Source organism: Pseudochaenichthys georgianus, chromosome 11 (genome assembly GCF_902827115.2).
Source record: "Pseudochaenichthys georgianus chromosome 11, fPseGeo1.2, whole genome shotgun sequence".
NCBI classification, from domain to species: domain Eukaryota; kingdom Metazoa; phylum Chordata; class Actinopteri; order Perciformes; family Channichthyidae; genus Pseudochaenichthys; species Pseudochaenichthys georgianus.
The window spans coordinates 2,623,670-2,643,448 of NC_047513.1; positions in this window are offsets into that span (position 1 = coordinate 2,623,670).

Consider the following 19,779-nt stretch of genomic DNA (forward strand, 5'->3'; position numbering starts at 1 on the left):
GCCATATTTGCAAAATGTGCCTCTGAACCTTGACAAGTGCATGTTTCAGGCTTATCAATTAATGTAATGTAATGTAATGCTATCAATGAACAAGAGGAGGGGTCACACACATAAGACCAGCTGTTAAATAAAGCTCTTCTGACCTTAGCTGGCATGTGTGTATATATATTAATGCTGCCCATTATGGGCACGAGCAATTTTCACCCATTTATTAATTATATGTTAAATGTGAGTGTTTCCTATCCCCTAAACCTCCAGGGATGTACACAGTTTAATACTGGCAACTTCTTATTATGGGAAATACGAAAACGTCTTTTAAAACTACAAGTCCCAGTAGAGACGTGCCATAGAGAACATGTTGCGAAACAGAATAGCCAGCATGTGTAGTTCTGGGGACGGGGTGGGGAAGGGGGGGACGCGGTGGACCCGTTCAAATCCAGTTTTGAACAGTCTGCCGTGGTTCCATCCCATTTCAAGTGCTGTTCGAGGCTCGATAACCCTCGGAGCACACTCTCCAATCACAGAGCTTGAGGACTATCACGGGGTTTGTCAAACAGAGCACATGGTGTAGTCCAAACGATAGCTGGGGATTCTGGGTAGTGTAGTGTCTTCTGCCATCCTTTACTCAGAACAAATATTTGTTTCTCTGAATCGAAGGGGAAAAATACAAAAGCATTGCACACAATTTAAACCAATCAATGTTGTGTAATTAACAAGGATAATCTGGTGTTTTTTAGTCGATGAGTAGTGCAGATATCATTGTAAAATCAATCGACAGTAAGAGGAATACTTACTTCCGGGTGTACAATTCTCCGTTATCCAATGGGAATGGACGCTCACATTGCCTTTAAGGGCAGCCGGCATAAACGAATGCCGTGCTTCCATGAGCGTCAAATCCCGACGCAGATGGGAATACATTGCAATCAGTTGAAAGCTATTTGCGTCCCTTTATGACGCTGAAGGAGCCTAGGAGCGTCACAATTGGACGCCACGGACACTGACCAAACGTCGCTATTGGACGCTTAGGGAGTGAGAGTGTGTTGCAGACAGAGAGCACCGGAACGCCGCTCCAGCCCTTAACATATTGCAATACCCATAAGGAGCCGTACACATGCCGCAGTGTTTGCGTGGCTGTGTCTTTAGTTGTAAGCACAGTGGCGATCTGTTGTTATTAGCATCTGGTTAGCTAGCTATGCTAACGAATTTAAAGAGCTTTTCTACAACCAGGTGGAAGAGTGCTCTCTCCTGAGAGGCTCAAATAACCTCAGCTCAGTGAGGTTAAGGCACACCTTGATATGATCATTATAGTTATTAATGAGACTAAATGAAAAACAGGTATAAAATACTATATGACAGTAACAAAAAAGTTGTTAAAAATAACAAGAATAGAGTTTAAAAGGGGAGTGCTTTGTAAAATATCCAAAAAGAAAAATCTGCTTACAGTTCTGTTTCATATGGGTGTTGAGAGATGTATCCATAGATCTCTTAATGTTGCTCTCAAAGTGTACCAGATTGATGCTTTTAACTTCAACATTTAAAAATAAATCTTCCCGGGGAGCATGCCCCCGGACACCCCTAGATGAGGTTAGGTCCCCCCCCCCACACTTAAATCATGTTCACATGGATAGGATACTAAATACATTTGCACACATCTCTGTCTCCTATTGATCTGAGTAGAACAGCCAGTTAATTGAAGCATTATAGCACAGGCCTTTGTCAGATGGTATATTACGCTGTTTTTTTTCTGCTTCGAATAGTTCTCTCTTTTTTCACCATACCTGTGTTTGCATCACTGTAACCAATGAGCACCTGCATGTGTGTATGAGAATGGCCCTGACTCCATTTCAGCCCAGATTTACAAACTCCTGCAGGACAATAAGCTCCAGCTCAATTCTCACACTGAATTTAAAAAAACTAAGTGAGGGACTGCAATATAAGAGGGAAAGAAAGAGAAACTTTAAACTGTTCAATTGTTATGATGTGTAAAGACTGATATTGTTCTATAATCGTCTGAAACTGTTAAGTCATGATGTGAAATGGTTAACAAAGAAAAAGGGAAACTCAAGCTGCTGCTACACTTTATTTTATTTATCTAAAATGAAGCACTTTTAAGATGCACATATTTTCAAAAGCTATTTCATTTATTGTCTCTATTTTATTTGTAAATGCAGCCCAAGAGGAACATTACACATATCCACAGTATTTAAGTAATGTTAATTGACAATACATACATTGTTGTTTATGAATTGTACTTTCTTTATTTGATTGGCAGTCAGTTGTTGATTACATGCAGACGTTGATAAAGCTACAGGCAGGGTAGGGTTGTAACGGAATACATGTAACGGCGTTACGTAATCAGAATACAAAATTCAAGTAACTGTATTCAGCTCACGTTACATTTGAAAAACGAGTAATCTGATTACAGTTACTTTCGTAAACCTGAAGTGAATACATTTCGGATTACTTATTGGAATTATTGGTGGAAAGACTTCCTCTCAACATGTAATATTCATTACTAGTAGGTACAGCCGATTCGAATCATCAGAGCCGCCGCAGATGGACCAAAAAAGCGTTTGAAAAAAAATCGCGGGTCCGCTCGCTCAGTGAAACAATAACAACGAAACATGGAGGAACAAAAGTCTGCGTTTAAATCGTGTGTGTGTGTGTATAGGTGTGTGTGTTTAAAACACATCAGCCTGCGGTCGTTCTTTAGCCTTACTAATGATTATTTCTGAAGGTACACACAGTGAAGGCGGTGCGTGAAAGGCACTGCGCAGCACGCTCGTCTTCTCAGAGGCTGAGTTAACCCTCCAGCTGCCTCCTGGCGCCAATAGAGTCTGTCTGCAGACCGCAGCATGGAGGCGTTTCCTATAGGGGCGTTTCCTATAGTGAACGACGGGAGCCGGCTCTCGCCCGCGAACGAGACGTTTTTTGTTTTGTTTTTGCGGAGGGATCTAGATCGGCATGAAGGCACATTATGCAATGTGCAATGTGGACATTATCCCGCTTATTACACATGGCCACATTCTCAACAAAGTAACGACATGACTCCCAATAATAATTGAAATGCTTTTATGGATTTAGAAAAAGATTTTATTGATTTAAAAAATAGTTGTTTGTATTGATTTAAATTGACATGCATCCGCTAAGAAAAGTAGTCCATTGTTACTGTTTGAACTAACGTAACAACGGCAGGAACTGCTTCTATAGTGTTTTTGAGGAGCTTTTTGATTACAGATTTGAAAACATCGTTGCTTGCTTTAAAAGTAGCACAATTCATTATGTCAAACCTTGAAAGATATCCCTGCCCTAATGCCAAAAGTAACTGGCAACTGAATATATGTCGCCGTAGCTATGATGTCTATGTCTGGACCGCTGAGTTGATCTCAAAGCACGCTCCCCTCTCCTGCAGGGAGAAAAACTATATTTATATACTTTATATAGGTTGATACAGTAGCCCCTTTTTTTTAAATAGTTTTTTTAGGTGTTGCCATCTGTTTTGTGTAGCGTGGTTCTACAAGCAAGTCAATGCATTCATTGGGTGGTATCAGAGAGTTACACGGGTCTGTAAATGCAATGAAAACAATTGGCCACAGCAAATAATTTATATTAAACATGTAATTTTTACTTTTGAATACTTTAGTAAAAAGGATGTCTTGAATAATTTAAGTGATATATGTGTACACATATAAATCATTAGTCAAAACAGCGCTACATTTGATTTAATTAAAAGGTATAATATGTGGTAAACTGAAGAGCCCTTTGGGAGCCGAAAGAGCCGGCTCTTCTTGGTGAGCCAAATGATCCGGCTCAGCAAGAAGAGCCGGAATTCCCATCACTAGGACAATAGGCTTGTTTGAGACAAGCAAGACCTGCGCAGACCTGCGCTGTTGCGATCAACGTCTTGCTAGTGCGTTGCATGATGGTTAGTCATTTTGTCCGACTTGCTCTGGAGGCTCGCCCACATGAGACTTTGAAATCTCGCGGGACAAAGACGCCCGCAGCCTTGAGAGCGAGGCGAGGCGAGTTGGCGCAGTTGCTCTCCACGAGCTGCAGAAGCGAAATGCTTGATGGGAAACGGCTCGCTGGTATCTCGAGCTGAGCGCTCATTGGTGGTTTTTACCACGTGCTGCTGATGAAACTCTCCAATTGGCTGACAAAAGTTTGTTGTTGTTTTGTGTCAGTTTTACGTCGCCACATCCATTCCCATTTTTCATCATTGTTCCACAATGTTTATCATCATGAAATTAATATCTATATATTTTATACTATACTCACTGCTTACCGTTTTCATACTTTATATATCTTAGCATATTCATACACACTGTTCATACTGCTCACAGGCTGATATCTAGTGTATTCATACCCCTCACTGTTTATTCATCATTCAATTCATTCTATATTTTATTCTGTAGATGGTGTACATTACTTTTCACTTTACTGCTTGTTGCACCTGGTTAGAAGCTAAACTGCATTTCGTTGTCTCAGTACCTGTAATATGTGCAATAACAATAAAGTTGAATCTAATCTTGAGCAGGAACAAATGTATTTACTTAGTACATATCTGACATTAACGATTAAACACATGTGTGCATTCTTTATAAATGCAAACCGAGTCAAGCCGACTCCGGAGGTGGCGGTATGCACCTTAAAGTTGTTTGCAATCCGCCAAAAAACCGAGAGAAGAAGAAGAAGAATGCGAAGAAGAAGATGAAGAAGAAGAAGCCAACTCGGAGCTGTCCGACTTCAGGCGAGCTTTTTGACACCTCCCCCGGCTGCGATCGGCTACTCTCGTCTACTTTCGAGGCGAGCCGCAATGTGTCTCAAACAAGCCTACTGACTTCTTCTGCGAGGATTTATAAAAGCAGCTGGATAAAAAAAGTTAGGAAACGCCCCTATAGGAAACGCCTCCTTGCTGCGGTCTGCAGACAGACCCATCTCCCTGGCGCTGCAGAGATGTCATGAAGTGAAGGAGGTTTTCCTTCTATAAAACAGCTGTGGGCAGCAGATACTGTGAGAGTCACGGACATGAATTCATAGATCAAGGCAGACTGGTGCACACACTCTCCTGTTTTGCCAATCCGGTGCTTAAACAAATATAGCTCTACACCCCTGGCCGAAATGTCCTTAAAATGAAGTCCGAGTTCGACATTTTAATTCATGTCCTGCCAACACTGGCAGGACAGAAGGCGACATGCCCGTTCTAAGCCGTGTCCCTCTCCTCACATCCCAAGCTGCATCCCCAAAACGTGTATTATGTTGTTACATCGTTTCAGATGTGATGTTTCAGTGTGCTCTTGATACGCCATTAAAACAGTAAAAACACGTTCAGTTTCCTTTTGCTTTTTGTGTCTCCTGTTCACCAAAACATACCCAGGAAAAAGAAAGTAATCCAAAAGTAATCTAAAAGTAATCTGATTACGTAACTTTTTTAAGGCACGTAACTGTAACTGTATTCGGATTACTTTCAGAGCCATGTAATCAGTAATCAGTAACTGATTACATTTACAAAGTAACCCTCTCAACCCTGGCTACAGGCTACTTCAATATATATCACACTAATTCATAAAGCAACATAGACATTTTTATGTTCCGGACCTTTACATGGGGACATTTTCTCTAACTGGACCTCGTTGAATTTTAGTTGAAGACCCCTGCTATAGAGGATGGTGTTGTGGAGCCATTACCGGATCATAATAATCTAATAGATCATCTACCGCTAACCGACTGCTGCGAATGTGTTGAGCAAATACCAAAGGGTGTCGTATTGTCATACTGATATTCTGTACACACTGTGAAGACCACTGAGACAAATGTAACATTTGTGATATTGGGCTATATAAATAAACATTGATTGATTGATTGATTGATTGATTGATTGGTTGATTGATTGATTGATTGATTGATTGATTGATTGATTGATTGATTGAATGGCAGAGCTTTGCTTCAGTATAATGAGAGAAAAAGCGCGATACTATGGAATTGCCCAAATTGGCGACAGTGCCAGAACATGTATTAAAAGACTGTTGGAGGATCTGTATTCTAGTATCGGTTGTCATTACATCGAAGGATACGCCAAAACGTGTGACGACATAGACAAAGCTTTTGAAGACAATTATATGGTACCTGTCCTTACAGCTAAACAAATCCTACGCCAGGTATTCAACATACCACAAGAAGCACAAGAAGCCCCAGAAAGGATTACATTCAGAGCTAATAATGGTGAAACCGAAGAAGAAGCAAAGCAGATTATAATCGTTGCGGGTGAAAGGATAGAGAATTTGCATGTGATGTTAATGCATTTATCTGATATAGAAAATGCATTTGTATACTTCCAAGAGACTCCTAAACATCTACTTGGGCAGTGTGAATTGAACGATAAACCGATCATTGTAAATGAAGCGCGGAGAGAAGCAGCAGTGCAAATCGTTAAGTCTATTACCTTGTGTCACATTATATATGCTTCCGTTAGGCAATATTATAAGGAATCATTCTGTAAACTTTCATTGTTATGCGGATGATACTCAACTATATTTATCAATCAAGCCTGATGAAATTAATCATCTAAATAAAATTCAAGACTGCCTTAAGGACTTAAAAACGTGGATGACCTTAAACTTTTTGATGTTAAACACGACCAAAACTGAAGTTATTGTACTTGGCCGGAAGAATCTACGAAACAAATTATCTAAAGACATACTAACTATGGATGGCATTAATTTGGCCTCCAGTGAGACTGTAAGGAATCTTGGTGTTATATTTGATCAGGATTTATCCTTTAACGCCCACATAAAATCAATTTCAAGGACCGCCTACTTCCATCTACGTAACATTGCAAAAATCAGGCATATCTTGCCTCAAAACGATGCAGAGAAACTAGTCCATGCATTTGTTACTTCTAGGCTGGATTATTGTAACTCTTTATTATCAGGGAGTACCAAGAAGTCAATCAAGTCGCTTCAGCTGATTCAAAATGCTGCGGCTCGTGTACTAACCAGAGTTAGGAAAAGGGACCACATTACTCCTGTTCTGGCTGCCTTACACTGGCTCCCTATAGAACACAGGATAGAATTTAAAATTCTTCTTCTCGCCTACAAAGCCCTTAATGTGCAGGCGCCATCTTACCTTAAAGAACTCATTATACCCTACTGTCCTACTAGGGCATTGCGTTCCAAGAATGCAGGGTTGTTGGTTGTTCCTAGAATCTCTAAAAGTACAATGGGAGCCAGAGCCTTTTCTTATCAAGCTCCACATTTGTGGAATCAGCTTCCAGTTTGTGTTCGGGCGGCAGACACCCTATCCGTTTTTAAGAGTGCGCTTAAGACCTTCCTTTTTGATAAAGCTTATAGTTAGGGCTGATTAGATTCAGCCCCTAGTTTTGCTGATATAGGCTTAGTTTGTCAGGGGACATCTTCCTTCTTCCTTCTCTCTGTCTATACCTGTGTACTCTCATGTTCCCATTAACCCAGCTTCCCCAAATGTCTTTCTTTTTGGTGTCTATATACGCTGGGATCCGGAGTCATGGATGATCCTGCGGTCCTGTGTCCTGGATCGCGAGCCCTGGATCTTGAGTCGTGGCTGTGGTCCTGGATCATCGGTCCTGGATGGATATCCTCGTAGATTCATCTTCCTATTATACACACATGCATTTCCAAACATTTGGACTACCTATGTTGCAAATGTATTATCTTTTCAATTTACACACGGCATCTATTGCACGTCTGTCCGTCCTGGGAGAGGGATCCCTCCTCTGTTGCTCTCCCTGAGGTTTCTCCCATTTTTCCCTTTAAACTGGGTTTTCTTTGGAAGTTTTTCCTTGTACGATGTGAGGGTCTAAGGACAGAGGGTGTCGTATTGTCATACTGATATTCTGTACACACTGTGAAGACCACTGAGACAAATGTAACATTTGTGATATTGGGCTATATAAATAAACATTGATTGATTGATTGATTGATTGTATGCACTACGACATTAACTTGGTAAAATGTAATGTGTTTTTTATGAAAATGTGTTGAATGTTGTGTTTTCAATTAAACAACCATTACAAATGAAAATGTGTTTTATTTTTGCTTTCATATATAGTAATAGTATTGGAAACGAAACATTTAAAGTGTATCATGTGCTCTCATTGTATATGCTCTGTTTTTAGATGTAATGCATCTTTGTGTCAAAAACAGAGCATACAATTCCTTCTTTTTGTCTTTTTCATTTTCCGTCCTTTTGTCCCTTTTCTTTTCATTCGCATTCTGCGTTTGCTTTTCATTTTTCTTCTCCTTTTCATTTAGCTTTTTCTTCATTTTTCTTTACTTTGTCTTTTCTTTTCTGCTAATTGTCGTTTGCGATCTTGGCGAGTGGTATGAGATATACTGTTTCTATAAAGGTTATCTATAATACCATCTTTTAAAGAAAGATATTCTTCATATGTCATGTTATCATGGTCCTCTTTTGTCCTAAAGACCTTACATGGATATGATATAGAGGAGAGCTCTTCTTTGGGAACATCCTCTCCCCTACTTTGTAACATCCAGTCATTAAGCCCATATCCGTTATGCTGGTGATAATAAGGGGAGGCTACATCAGACTTGGTTTTTCTCAGATCCATGGCTAGTTTTCAACGGTCGTCTTAGTGGGGTCCTTAGTTTTATATGATTTGCTGAGTGGGGTGGGACTTATTGCGTTGAGTGGGAAGAGTCATCTGTAGAAAGTACTCTGTTTTATTAGCTTTCGTCAAGCATCTGACTCTTAATGGCAGTTTGTAATTTTGAGGCTATTTCAGTGAAACAAGGCTGTTTTGAACATTTGACTGATTTATGCATAATTCTCTCAAAAAGTTACTGGAAGATACACTTTTGTATTTAAAAGCTGACCACTACCATGAAAGTACTGGAGACTGCCCCTGTCTTGTCACATAGATTATACCAGGCATCCTCAAAGTACGGACTCCGGTCCGGATCCGGACCGAACCATAACTGTCTCTGGACTCTGAGTAAATTATACTTTTCATATGTATTATCTGTATTATCTGTGTTATCTGCGAGACATCGCCACAACGCAACGAGTCAAAATGATCCGCTATGCCCATAGACTGCAAACAGCGCTCATCGGACATTTATGAGAGAAAGTCTCTAATGTCCGAGTGTAAGTGAATGCAGCACAAGATGCACGTCATGTAACCCCTCCCCCGGTCCTGGCGCGAGCGTGGACATATGATTGACAGCGATTTCATTTGAACGGGACGGCGCAAAACGAGAAGCATTCGGACCCAAGCACTGAAGGAATGAGGTATTTGCGGTCTACACTGACAGAGAAGAGACTGTCAGTTTGGCTGTACTCAGCATTGAATCAAAACGCACTGAAGCTGTTGATCTTAATACGTTTGTGAGGCGTTTTGCTGAACAAAATGGTAATCGCCGCATTCAGCTGTAATACACGTCAACTTGATACTCTGCTCACGGATGAGCATACAAAACTATTAAGATGATGACCTTACGTGTGTAAATATATTTTTTTCTTTGAGAGGGTCTGCCCCCAAAAAACTGTTTTCAGTCTTGAGAAAGTCAAATAAGACGGCGTGTAAAACTTCACTGCCCAGCCAAAAAAAAAGCAACCGCTTTGATTTGACTAGGCCAGTAGGTAAGGACATTCCACTGGATAATAACTGCAGTATAAAAGAATGCATGACTGAAGTGATGGAGACCATGTTGAAGGCAAACAAAAAAGAGGAAATAACAGGTCAAATCAAGCAGATCCCCCTCTCAGATTCCACAGAAACCAGAAGAACATAAATACTGGCTGGTGATTTGATTAATCAGTTTTGTGATGGAATAAAAAATGCACAGTGCATTTCCTTAGCTGTGGATGAGTCCACTGACACTGCTGACATTGCTCAGTTTTGAGTACCCCTGGATTATACTATCTGTGTCGTAGTAGAAAATCTGTGCTGTAATTTCTCCAATTCACTGTACAGTTTCAGCCAGTTTGTGATTTTGACGCTATTTCAGTGAAACAAGGCTGTTTTGAACATTTGACAGATTTATGCTTAAATTCTCTCAGAAAGTTAATGAAAGATACACTTTTGTGTATAAAAGCTGAAAAATAGATAATGAAGTACTTTGTGTCAGTAGATTTCATTAAGAATCTGCCTCCCCCGGCTAAGGGGAACTGGGGATATGCATCAGCTGCTTGTGTGAGTCGGACAGTGAATACTTTAGAGCGGCCGCTGCAGTGTGAGCTAACCGGGAGCTAACGGGAGAATAAACTCCCGTGGAAGAGCAGCACTGCAGCGGTCGGTAAATGCTGCAGAAACACATTAATAAACAATGAACCACGGCACTCTGGAGCAAAGCATAAGGTTGGAGAAGTCGTTATTCAATTTATTCTGGCTTCGTGTGATTAAAAGCAACACGATCATCGACCCGACGCAGTTGTTGTTGTTGTTGTGAGCTGCCGTTGGGGAGCAAATCAGCGATGTAAACGGTGACGTCATGACGCAGCAAGGGCAGCTCTGGGGCGCCAGTGGGCGGTGTGCACAGAGCGGGAGCTGAAAAGGGAAACCGGAGCTGAACCAGAAAAGCTCCCGCTCGGAGCTAGAAACTGAAAAGCGCTGGTGTGAAAGCCGCATCAATGGCAGTTTGTTATTTTGAGGGTATTTCAGTGAAACAAGGCTGTTTTGAACATTTGACAGATTTATACTTAATTCTCTGAGAAAGTTACTGAAAGACACACTTTTATGAATAAGCTGACCACTACCATGAAGTACTTTGTGTCATTAGATTTCGTTAAGAATCTGACTCTTAATGGCAGTTTGTGATTTTGAGGCTATTTCAATGAAACAAGGCTGTTTTGGACATTTGACAGATTTATGCTTAATTCTCTCAAAAAGTGACTGAAAGATACACTTTTGTGTATAAAAGCTGAACAGTAGATAATGAAGTACTTTGTGTCAGTAGATTTCGTTAAGAATCTGACTCTTAATGGCAGTTTGTGATTTTGAGGCTATTTCAGTGAAACAAGGCTGTTTTGAACATTTGACAGATTTATGCTTAATTCTCTGAGAAAGTTACTGAAAGATACACTTTTGTGTATAAAAGCTGAAAAGTAGAACATGAAGTACTCTGTTTGAGTAGATTTCGTTAGGATTATGACTCTTAATGGCAGTTTGTCATTTTGAGGCTATTTCAGTGAAACAAGGCTGTTTTGACCATTTGACAGATTTATGCTGAATTCTCTCAAAAAAGATACTGAAAGATACACTTTTGTGTATAAAGAAGCTAACCACTACCATGAAGTACTTTGCTTTAGTAGATTTAATTAGGATTCTGACTCTTAATGGCAGTTTGTCATTTTGAGGCTATTTCAGTGAAACAAGGCTGTTTTGAACATTTGACAAATGTATGCTTAATTCTCTCAAAAAAGATATTGAAAAATACACTTTTCTTTTTAAAAGCTGACCACTACCATGAAGTACTCTGTTTGAGTAGATTTAGTTTGTGATTTTGAGGCTATTTCAGTGAAACAAGGCTGTTTTGAACATTTGACAGATTTATGCTTAAATTCTCTGAGAAAGTTACTGAAAGATACACTTTTGTGTATAAAAGCTGAAAAATAGATAATGAAGTACTTTGTGTCAGTAGATTTCGTTAAGAATCTGACTCTTAATGGCAGTTTGTGATTGTGAGGCTATTTCAGTGAAACAAGGCTGTTTTGAACATTTGACTGATTTATGCTTAATTCTCTGAGAAAGTTACTGAAAGTACACTTTTGTGTATAAAAGCTGCCCACTACCATGAAGTACTCTGTTTGAGTAGATTTCGTTAGGATTCTGACTCTTAATGGCAGTTTGTGATTTTGAGGCTTGAAACAAGGCTGTTTTGAACATTTGACAGATTTATGCTTAAATTCTCTCAGAAAGTTACTGAAAGATACACTTTTGTGTTTAAAAGCTGACCACTACCATGAAGTACTCTGTTTGAGTAGATTTCAGCACACAGGGTCTCTACTGTAAACAGAAAAAACATAACACTTTTAAGTATCTAATAATAAACTATCCACATAATATACTAGTTTAACCCCTACCAAAAAAACAACATTTAATAATGACATGATATTATAAAATAAAATAAAAACTAGCCTACTTACCAGAGTTTTTCAAGATCAGATACAGGTCAAGAAAATGCATAGAGTCGTCCCCAGCTGACCCAGAAAGCGACGCAGGTTCTGGTCCAGGCTCTCGTCATCTCACGCCTAGACTACTGCAACTCCCTCCTGGCTGGTCTACCTGCATGTGCCATCCGATCTCTGCAGCTCATCCAGAATGCAGCGGCTCGCCTGGTCTTCAATCTTCCTAAATTCTCCCACACCACGCCGCTCCTCCGCTGCCTTCACTGGCTTCCGATAACTGCTAGAATCCACTTCAAGACAATGGTACTTGCGTACCATGCTGCGAATGGATCTGGCCCTTCCTACATCCAGGACATGGTTAAACCGTACACCCCAGCACGTGCACTCCGCTCTGCATCAACCAAACGGCTCGCTGCACCCTCGCTGCGAAGGGGACCCAAGTTCCCATCAGCAAAAACATGTGGGTTTGATATCCTGGCTCCAAAATGGTGGAATGAGCTCCCCGTTGACATCAGGACAGCAGATAGCTTACACACCTTCCGGCGCAGACTGAAAACTCATCTCTTTCGATTCCACTTCGAGCGATAGAACTATTAACAAAGCACTTATATACTAATAAAGGGCTGGCTTATCTAAAGCCAGTTGAGTAGCACTTGAAATGTTTTTGCTCTATGAAACCTGATGTACTTATATGATTCTGTTTTCTTCAAGTTTGTATTTTGTTGGTCGAACGCACTTATTGTAAGTCGCTTTGGATAAAAGCGTCAGCTAAATGCAATGTAATGTAATGTACTGAGACAACGAAATGCAGTTTAGCTTCTAACCAGGAGTGCAAAAAGCAGTAAAGTGAAAAGTAATGTACACAATCTACAGAATAAAATATAGAATTAATTGAATGATCAATCAATCAATAGGATACGGCTGTAATAGGCCTAAGGCCTTTTAGTCGCTCATAAATAAATAAGTAAATGAATAAATAGATTCAATTCAATAAATGAATGATGAATAAACAGTGAGGGGTATCAATACACTAGATATACACAGCAGCCTGTGAGCAGTATGAACAGTGTGTATGAATATGCTAAGATATATAAAGTATGAAAAAGGTAAGCAGTGCAAGTATAGTATAAAATATATAGATATTAATTTCATGATGATAAACATTGTGGAACAATGATGAAAAATGGGAATGGATGTGGCGACGTAAAACTGACACAAAACAACAACACACTTTTGCAGAGCCAATGGTGTCATAGTCTGCTCCATCATTCACCGGTAGTTTTCCATTCACCTGTCTCACCTGTTTTCCACACCCACTCGTTAACTCACTCTCTTTCTCTTCTGCACCCATTAGCTTCTGCCAGTATTTAAACTCGCACCTGACACACACTCTTTGCCAGATTGTACTTTGCCTCATGCTTGTCTCTCCCGCGTTCAACACTAGATTGCCTACCCGGTTCCGACCCTGCCTGTCCCCGACCTGCCTGCTCTGCCTGTTTCCTGATCCTGCCTGTCCCTCGACTATCCTGCCTGGCCTGTTATCCGACCCTGCCTGTATCCACGCTGACCGCCTCGCTTACTCCCTGACCCTCTGCCTGTCCCTGACTCACCTTCTGCCCGCTGTCCTCCGGTGCGTTATACTGCCCGGTTGGTATTCCTCCGATCCAGTGGAATCTCCAATAAAGGATATTACCAATTCTCCTTGGTTTCTCGAGTGCTGCATTTGGGTTCTCCTTAAGACTGTGACAGAACAATCTGGCCAGAACATGGACCCAGCGCACTCCTCTTCACCAAGAGACCGTTTCGAGAGAGTTGAGGACGCTCTCCAGAGGCAGGAAGCCTCGATAGCCGCCCTGGCCACCGAGGCTCATCATGCTACATCTTCACATGACCAGACGCTAACCTATTTAGCTGCGCAGCTACAGCAGCTAACGGCTACTGTGCAGCAGCTAGTGGCAGGAGTGGCCACTCCAGCGCCTCTTCCTATGCCGTCGACACCCGCTTCTGCATCACCTCTGATGGGATTTACCCCGGAGCCTCGGGTGGGAACTCCGGAGCGCTACGCCGGGGAACCGGAGGGCTGCAGCCCGTTTCTTACGAACTGTTCTATCCTGTTTGCACTGCAGCCACACACTTTCGCTTCTGAAGCTGCTCGTGTGGCGTTCACGGTCAATCATTTGACTGGGAAAGCCCGACTGTGGGGCACAGCGGAATGGGAGCAACAAACACCCGCCTGCTCTTCGTTCCCCGCTTTTTCTGCGGAGCTGCGCAAGGTGTTTGGACCCGTGTCTGTGGGTCCAGATGCTGCAGGAGGACTATTGAACCTGAGCCAGGGTAATGGATCTATAGTGGATTATGCCATTGAGTTTCGCACTCGGAGCCGCCTCAGCAACTGGAATTCTGCAGCCCAGTGTGACGCCTATCTGCGTGGGTTGGCGGATTACATTAAAGACGAGCTCTGCTCTGATCTGCCCAATTCACTGGATGGGTTGATTGAACTGACTTCCCGCATGGATCGGCGCATCCAGACACGGAGACGGGAGCGACGATCGGCGGAAGTTCAACATGCCTGGGCGCCCCGACGTCCGAGTTTGGCTGCGACTCCTCACCTCACTCCAGAGCCGCAACCAGGGGGGGGATGAGCCCATGCAGGTGGGTCACACCAACCTCACTTTGGAGGAACGTGAGCATCGCAGACGTCGTAACCTGTGTCTCTACTGCGGCCGGGCCGGCCATTTCGTTTCTCACTGCCCGGTAAAAGGCAAGGCTCAGCAGTAATGGGGAACATACTGGTGAGCCAAACCCCTGGATTTGTTCCCACTCAGAGACCATTGAGCCACGCCAGGTTGCTATTGCCGGATAGCTCTCAGGCTCTTGCAGTTTTTATTGACTCTGGTTCGGACGCGAGTATTATGGATGAAGAGCTTATGCTGCAGTTGGGTATAGACCGGGTTCCCTTATCTCGCCCAGTTCCAGCCAACGCCTTAGACGGTCACCTGCTGGGGACAGTGACTCATCAGACTGTACCCGTTCACATGCTCCTGTCTGGGAACCATCACGAGACTATTCAGTTTCATGTTCTCCGGTCTCCACATATCCCGCTTATCCTGGGTTACCCATGGCTCCGCCGCCACAACCCTAACATTGACTGGGAGACGGGAGCCATTTTGGGATGGAGCCCCTCTTGTCATCAGATCTGTCTGAAACAGGCTGCCGCGCCTCAACGCTCGGGGAACCCCAGCCAAGTTCTGGATGTTACAGGAGTTCCACCGGAATATCTGGACTTCAAGGAAGTATTCAGCAAGTCGAGGGCTACTTCCCTACCACCACACCGGCCCTACGACTGTGCCATCGACCTGCATCCCGGCACCAGCCCTCCCAGGGGTCGATTGTACTCCCTGTCTGCTCCGGAAAGAGTTTCCATGGAGACTTATATCAATGACGCTCTGGCGGCTGGGATTATTCGCCCGTCCTCATCACCTGCTGGCGCAGGGTTCTTCTTTGTAGAGAAGAAAGACAAGACCCTAAGGCCCTGTATCGACTTTCGGGGTCTTAATGACATTACAATCAAGAATCGATACCCACTGCCTCTTATCTCTTCTGCATTTGAGTTGTTGCAGGGAGCAACCCATATTCACTAAGCTGGACTTGCGTAACGCGTACCACTTGGTACGTATTCGCGAGGGGGATGAGTGGAAGACAGCCTTCAACACCACCTCGGGGCACTACGAGTACCTAGTCATGCCTTTTGGGCTTACCAACGCCCCTGCAGTATTCCAGGCGTTGGTAAATGATGTGCTCCGAGACATGTTGGACCGACACGTGTTTGTTTACTTGGATGACATCCTGATCTTTTCCAAGACACTGAAAGAACACGTGCACCACGTCCAGGCGGTTCTCAGGAGATTACTCGAGAACTCGCTGTTTGTTAAAACGGAGAAGTGCGAGTTTCACACATCCTCTGTCTCTTTTCTGGGATACATCGTGGGACAAGGGAGCATCGAGATGGATCCTTCCAAGGTTGATGCAGTCACTTCCTGGCCGGTTCCAGATTCCCGGAAGCGGCTACAACAGTTCCTCGGGTTCGCCAACTTCTACCGGAGGTTCATTCGTGGATACAGTACCTTGGCCGCTCCTCTCACAACCCTGACCTCCTCTAAGGTCATGTTCCAGTGGTCCTCCTCGGCTGAGGAGGCATTCCAGAACCTTAAGGCGAGGTTCACCTCCGGCCCCATCCTCCGAGTACCCAATCCTGTAAGACAGTTTGTTTTGGAGGTGGATGCTTCTGATATGGGGGTGGGAGCCATCCTGTCTCAGCGAGCAATGGACAGCCAAAAACTCCATCCCTGTGCTTTCTTTTCAAAGCGTTTGACTCCAGCGGAAAGGAATTATGATGTGGGAAACCGGGAGCTGCTAGCAGTGAAGTTGGCTCTGGAGGAGTGGCGTCACTGGCTCGAGGGGACCAGTCAACCTTTCCTGGTGTGGACCGACCACAAGAATTTGGAGTACATCCGGTCGGCCCGCAGACTGAATTCCCGACAGGCTAGATGGGCCCTTTTCTTCACTCGGTTCAATTTCTCCCTCTCCTACCGCCCTGGTTCTCGGAACATTAAGGCTGACGCTCTTTCTCGTCAGTTTGGAGAGGGAGGTAACATTCCCAGGGGCTTGGACACCATCCTTCCGACTTCTCAGCTCGTCGCCGCCCTCATCTGGGAGGTGGAGGAGAGGGTCAAGGCTGCCCAGCAGGACCAGCCGGGACCCAGTGCCTGTCCTCCGAACCGCCTGTTCGTTCCGCAGACGTTGAGGTCTGATGTTCTCCAGTTGGCTCATAACTCCAGACTCACCTGCCATCCTGGGATCCAACGCACATGGGAGGTAGTCCAGCAAAGGTTCTGGTGGGCAACACTTAAGGAGGACACCAGGGAATGTGTTAATGCCTGCCCCGTTTGCAATCAGAACAAGTCTTCTCACCAAGCTCCTGCTGGTCTCCTACGACCTCTGCCTATCCCTCATCGCCCCTGGTCTCACATTTCTTTGGACTTTGTTACTGGTCTGCCACCGTCCAACGGACACACTGCCATCTTGACGGTGGTAGACCGATTCAGTAAGATGGCTCATTTTGTGCCGATACCCAAGCTCCCCTCAGCTAAAGAGACGGCAGAGCTGGTCCTGCTCCATGTGTTCCGGCTCCATGGGCTGCTTACTGATGTGGTTTCCGATCGTGGTCCTCAATTTACCTCGGTGTTCTGGAGGGAATTCTGCACGCTCCTTGGGGCCACGGTCAGTCTGTCATCCGGTTTCCATCCGCAGTCCAACGGTCAGACAGAAAGAAAGAACCAGGAGATGGAGACAAGATTACGATGTATAGTCTCCAAGAACCCAGCGGCCTGGGCTAAACAGCTGCTCTGGGTCGAGTACGCCCACAACACTCTGGTCAGTTCGGCCACCAAGCTGTCCCCATTTCAGTGTGCTTACGGGCTTCAACCCCCTCTGTTTCCGGCCCTGGAGAGGGAGGTTACCTGTCCGTCCGTCCAGGATTTCATCCGTCGTTGTCGACAGACCTGGAATCAAGCCCGGAGAACTCTCATCTGTTCGGCCAACCGGTACGCCTCCTCTGCCAACCGCCGACGTTCTGAAGCACCTGTCTACCAGGTGGGCCAAAAGGTATGGCTTTCCTCCCGGGATATTCCTTTACGGGTGGATTCAAAGAAACTTGCACCTAAATTCATTGGACCGTTTGAGATTGTCAGAATAATCAATCCCGCAGCAGTAAGGCTAAGACTGCCTCGGACTCTGCGGATCCATCCCACCTTCCACGTTTCCAGGATCAAACCTGTCCGAGAGAGTGCCTTGGTTCCTGCGATCCCTCCCCCACCACCCCCCCGGATGATTGACGGCGGGCCTACGTACACTCTCCGACGACTTCTTCGTTCCCGTCGCAGAGGAAGAGGAGTCCAGTACCTGGTGGACTGGAAGGGTTACGGCCCTGAGGAGAGGTGTTGGGTTCCAGCTCGTCATGTGTTGGACCCCCGGCTCATCAGGGAGTTCCATCGGCGTAATCCCGAGCAACCATCTAAGACCGTCACGTCGATGGGCAGAGACACAGGGAGAGTCTCTCCTCTTACCGTCAGCTCTTCAGAGGAGGACAGCGAGGGGCAGGCTTCTGATGAGGATGCAGATTCCCACAGGGGGCAGGAGAGGGAGGCGGAAAGAACTTTTTCAGATGAGTACTAATCCCACCTCCCACCTTCATCTGTAGATTAGCATTTAGGGACGTCAGGAGCCGTCCATTAAGGGGGGGGGTTCTGTCATAGTCTGCTCCATCATTCACCGGTAGTTTTCCATTCACCTGTCTCACCTGTTTTCCACACCCACTCGTTAACTCACTCTCTTTCTCTTCTGCACCCATTAGATTCTGCCAGTATTTAAACTCGCACCTGACACACACTCTTTGCCAGATTGTACTTTGCCTCATGCTTGTCTCTCCCGCGTTCAACACTAGATTGCCTACCCGGTTCCGACCCTGCCTGTCCCCGACCTGCCTGCTCTGCCTGTTTCCTGATCCTGCCTGTCCCTCGACTATCCTGCCTGGCCTGTTATCCGACCCTGCCTGTATCCACGCTGACCGCCTCGCTTACTCCCTGACCCTCTGCCTGTCCCTGACTCACCTTCTGCCCGCTGTCCTCCGGTGCGTTATACTGCCCGGTTGGTATTCCTCCGATCCAGTGGAATCTCCAATAAAGGATATTACCAATTCTCCTTGGTTTCTCGAGTGCTGCATTTGGGTTCTCCTTAAGACTGTGACAAATGGAGAGTTTCATCAGCAGCACGGGGTAAAAACCACCAATGAGCGCTCAGCTCGAGATACCAGCGAGTCGTTTCCCATCAAGCATTTAGCTTCCGCAGCCTGTGGAGAGGAACTGCGCCACCTCGCCGCGCCTCGCTCTCAAGGCTGCGGGCGTCTTAGTCCCGCGAGAATTCAACGTCTCATGTAGGCGAGCCTCCAGAGCAAGTCGGACAAAATGACTAACCATCATGCAACGCACTAGCAAGACGTTGATCGCAACTGCGCAAGTCTCGCTTGTCTCAAACAAGCCTATTATATATTGAAGTCAATGGAGAGAGAAAGATTATCTTTCGATCCCGTTTGAATTGTGCCACAAATTACACATATGATGTTTGTCAATTTAAAAGATAATTTTGCAAGTCAAAAAAATTCAAATGTGTCTGAAAACTGTGAAGTAACACTTTTTTTGTGTGAAACCACTCAATGAACTACATCTCCCGTCTCGCACCACACACCAAGACGGCCGTCACGTTAGCACATTTCACCTCTTTCTTTCAGAATGAGGCGAAAAGTATTACAAGAGGTGAAAATCACTACAAGTCTGGGCATGTTGAGAGCTGCACATACACACAAGGGGAGTTAGTCGGTTCCGTAAGAGCCAGCATGCGGGACCGGGATTCTGGGATTTGTAGTCTTTCGAGTTGTATATTTTTCATAGTCTTATATTTCAACAGTTTTACGACAAACTGTGACTTTTTTGACATGGAAATTATTTTTTAAGATTGACAAACATCATGTGTAATTTGTGGCACAATTCAAACGGGATCGAAAGATAATCTTTCTCTCCCCATTGACTTCAATACATACTT